Source organism: Entelurus aequoreus, linkage group LG28 (genome assembly GCF_033978785.1).
Source record: "Entelurus aequoreus isolate RoL-2023_Sb linkage group LG28, RoL_Eaeq_v1.1, whole genome shotgun sequence".
NCBI lineage: Eukaryota > Metazoa > Chordata > Actinopteri > Syngnathiformes > Syngnathidae > Entelurus > Entelurus aequoreus.
In genome coordinates this window covers 2,170,390-2,175,389 of record NC_084758.1, presented here as the reverse complement: position 1 = coordinate 2,175,389, position 5,000 = coordinate 2,170,390, and the positions used below count along the sequence as shown (strand labels likewise).

At 31.1% G+C, this 5,000-nt stretch overlaps 1 protein-coding gene across 3 annotated transcripts in view; it reads right to left on the bottom strand.

Annotated features, from left to right (window-relative positions):
* Nucleotides 1-5,000, bottom strand: part of LOC133645104 (uncharacterized) — a 52,405-nt gene that overhangs the window by 38,322 nt on the left and 9,083 nt on the right. The window lies entirely within an intron of this gene.

Here is a 5,000-nt window from a genome sequence, read left to right as displayed (position 1 = left end):
CACTTTGATGGACTGCCTTGACGCGCTCCAAGTCCGAGTGTAAATATGCTGAGAAAAAAGGAATCATTTTGACGGAGGAATGTTTCATGGCTTCCCCTGGGTCCTAAAGTCCATCATGTGTGGAGGTGGTTCTGGCTCGGAGGTGGACAAAGACAAAGAAGACTTGGAAACAAGACCAGACAGCAGCCAGGGCGAGGACGACAGTGTGGACAACGCTGGCCTCTGCTGGACAAGAGAGGTACTGACTATCATTGCAAATATGAAAATAATTGTTTGTGCTGCAAACTTTTTTTTGTCTAACTATTATAGTTTTTATGCTATTATGTTTTATAGTTTTTATGCTGTTGTGTTATAATTCATTACCAGCCCCATAACATAACTAAAATAGTTATACCAAAAAATTAAATGCAGCATAAAAACATGTTATTTTAATATTTGCAATGATAAGGAGGGGCCAACATTAAAGAGGTTCCAAAATAAGTCTTTTTAAAAATGTTCATGGTTATTTTTGTATGCCAAGAAATTATCTGCACAATGCAAGACAATACAAAGATTCTGTTTTTTATCTAGAAAGTAATGAAAATATGATTTATTATAAGCCAACATAATGTTTGTGATTGAATGAATGATCCATTTGATAGTTTTTATAGTAATATTTGTATTTATATGATAGGAACCTTGGGGGCCACAACATGAAAAGAGCTGCACCATCCAATAAAATACAAACATATTGCATTTACAGAATATGCATTATCAGCATTTTAGGCTTTTTATGCCCAACAAAACACAAATTCCTCTAAATTCTACATTTCTATATAAAAATAATGATCATTTCTGAGGTTTGATACACCCAAAATGAATATTAAATACATTTGTATGCCAAAAAACACCCGCATAAACCCAATAAAATACAAATATACTGCAATCATATGGATAATAATGTTCATTTTAGGCTTTATATGCCAAAACACACATGCCAAATCCCACAAATTCTACATTTCTACAGAAAAATAATGATAATTTCTAAAGTTTTATAGACCCCAAAATTAATATTATATGTGTATGCCAAAAACACCTGCACAAGTCAATAAAATACAAAAATACTGCATTTTCATGGACAATAATGCTCATTTTAAGCTTTATATGCCAAAAAACACATTGAAATTCCTGTAAATTCTACATTCTATAAAAAAAAATGATCATTTCTGAGGTTTTATACACCCAAAATAAATAATAAATACATTTGTATGCCAAAAAACACCCGCATAACCCAATAAAATACAAATATACTGCATTCATATGGATAATAATGTTCATTTTAGGCTTTATATGCCAAAACACACATGCAAAATCCCACAAATTCTACATTTCTACAGAAAAATAATGATCATTTCTAAAGTTTTATAGACCCAAAAATTAATATTATATGTGTTTGCCAAAAAACACCTGCACAAGCCAATACAATACAAGAATACTGCATTTTCATGGACAATAATGCTCATTTTAAGCTTTATATGCCAAAAAACACATTGAAATTCCTGTAAATTCTACATTTCTACAGAAAAAAAAAGATCATTTCTGAGGTTTGATACACCCAAAATGAATATTAAATACATTTGTATGCCAAAAAACACCCACATAACCCAACAAAATACAAATATACTGCATTCATATGGATAATAATGTTCATTTTAGGCTTTATATGCCAAAACACACATGCACAATACACCAAATTGTACACAATGATCATTTCTGATGTTTTATAGACCTAAAATGAATATCAGATACATTTGTATGCCAAGAAATTATCTGCACAATGCAAGACAATACACAGATTCTGTTTTTTATCTAGAAAGTAATGAAAGTATGATTTATTATAAGCCAACATAATGTTTGTGATTGAATGAATGATCCATTTGATAGTTTTTATAGTAATATTTGTATTTATATGATAGGAACCTTGGGGGCCACAACATGAAAAGAGCTGCACCATCCAATAAAATACAAACATATTGCATTTACAGAATATGCATTATCAGCATTTTAGGCTTTTTATGCCCAAAAAACATAAATTCCTTTAAATTCTACATTTCTATATAAAAATAATGATCATTTCTGAGGTTTGATGGACCCAAAATAAATAATAAATACATTTGTATGCCAAAAAACACCCGCATAACCCAATAAAATACAAATATACTGCATTCATATGGATAATAATGTTCATTTGAGGCTTTATATGCCAAAACACACATGCAAAATCCCACAAATTCTACATTTCTACAGAAAAATAATGATCATTTCTAAAGTTTTATACACCCAACATGAATATTATATTTGTTTGCCAAAAAACACCTGCACAAGTCAATAAAATACAAAAATACTGCATTTTCATGGACAATAATGCTCATTTTAAGCTTTATATGCCAAAAAACACATTGAAATTCCTGTAAATTCTACATTTCTACAGAAAAAAAAAGATCATTTCTGAGGTTTTATAGACCCAAAATGAATATTAAATACATTTGTATGCCAAAAAACACCCGCATAACCCAATAAAATACAAATATACTGCATTCATATGGATAATAATGTTCATTTTAGGCTTTATATGCCAAAACACACATGCACAATACACCAAATTCTACATTTCTACAGAAAAATAATGATCATTTCTAAGGTTTTATAGACCCAAAATTAATATTATATTTGTTTGCCAAAAAACACCTGCACAAGCCAATAAAATACAAAAATACTGCATTTTCATGGACAATAATCCTCTTTTTAAGCTTTATCTGCCAAAAAACACATTGAAATTCCTCTAAATTCTACATTTCTATATAAAAATAATGATCATTTCTGAGGTTTTATACACCCAAAATAAATAATAAATACATTTGTATGCCAAAAAACACCCGCATAACCCAATAAAATACAAATATACTGCAATCATATGGATAATAATGTTCATTTTAGGCTTTATGTGCCAAAAACACATGCAAAATCCCACAAATTCTACATTTCTACAGAAAAATAATGATCATTTCTAAGGTTTTATAGACCCAAAATGAATATTATATTTGTTTGCCAAAAACACCTGTACAAGCCAATAAAATACAAGAATACTGCATTTTCATGGACAATAAGGCTCATTTTAAGCTTTATCTGCCAAAATACACATTAAATTCCTCTAAATTCTACATTTCTATATAAAAATAATGATCATTTCTAAAGTTTTATACATCCAAAATGAATATTAAATACATTTGTATGCCAAAAAACACCCGCATAACCCAACAAAATACAAATATACTGCATTCATATGGATAATAATGTTCATTTTAGGCTTTATATGCCAAAACACACATGCAAAATCCCACAAATTCTACATTTCTACAGAAAAATAATGATCATTTCTAAGGTTTTATAGACCCAACATGAATATTATATTTGTTTGCCAAAAAACACCTGCACAAGCCAATAAAATACAAGAATACTGCATTTTCATGGACAATAATGCTCATTTCAAGCTTTATATGCCAAAATACACATTGAAATTCCTCTAAATTCTACATTTCTATAGAAAAATAATGATCATTTCTGAGGTTTTATACACCCAAAATGAATATTAAATACATTTGTATGCCGCATAACCCAATAAAATACAAATATACTGCAATCATATGGATAATAATGTTCATTTTAGGCTTTATATGCCAAAACACACATGCAAAATCCCACAAATTCTACACAATGATCATTTCTGATGTTTTATAGACCTAAAATGAATATCAGATACAAAAATACTGCATTTTAATGGCTAATAATGCTCATTTGAAGCTTTATATGCCAAAAAACACATTGAAATTCCTCTAAATTCTACATTTCTTTAGAAAAATAATGCTGATTTGTGAGGTTTTATAGAGCCAAAATGAGTATTAAATCCATGTACTTCTACACTAACAAGCCAGCATGAAGGCCACCTGCACAGTCCAATAAAATACTGCATTTATGTGGATTATAATGCTCATTATAGGCTTTTTACCTCACCAAATCAATCAATCAATCAATCAGTGTTTACTTATATAGCCCTAAATCACGAGTGTCTCAAAGGGCTGCACAAGCCACAACCACATCCTGGGCTCAGACTCCACATCATCTAGTGGCCAGTACTACCCAGTATGGATATTTGATTTACTTCATTTTGCCACTTTTATGCTCCAAATGCTGAATTTAGGAGCAAAAAAAAGTGTTGAATATGATATTTTTAATCCACAATGCGGTGAAGTGGCGGTGTTTGAGGTGCGACGTGGCGAGGGACGACTGTAATGTTTCACACTGTAGTGTAGACTGTAATGTTTCATACTGTAGTGTAGACTGTAATGTTTCACACTGTAGTGTAGACTGTAATGTTTCACACTGTAGTGTAGACTGTAATGTTTCATACTGTAGTGTAGACTGTAATGTTTCACACTGTAGTGTAGACTGTAATGTTTCACACTGTAGTGTAGACTGTAATGTTTCACACTGTAGTGTAGACTGTAATGTTTCATACTGTAGTGTAGACTGTAATGTTTCACACTGTTGTGTAGACTGTAATGTTTCATACTGTAGTGTAGACTGTAATGTTTCACACTGTAGTGTAGACTGTAATGTTTCATACTGTAGTGTAGACTGTAATGTTTCACACTGTTGTGTAGACTGTAATGTTTCATACTGTAGTGTAGACTGTAATGTTTCACACTGTAGTGTAGACTGTAATGTTTCATACTGTAGTGTAGACTGTAATGTTTCACACTGTTGTGTAGACTGTAATGTTTCACACTGTAGTGTAGACTGTAATGTTTCATACTGTAGTGTAGACTGTAATGTTTCACACTGTTGTGTAGACTGTAATGTTTCACACTGTAGTGTAGACTGTAATGTTTCACACTGTTGTTTGTCCAATGAAGCTGTTACTCAAAATGTACGCCAGTGTAAGATTTGATCAGTGTTCTCCC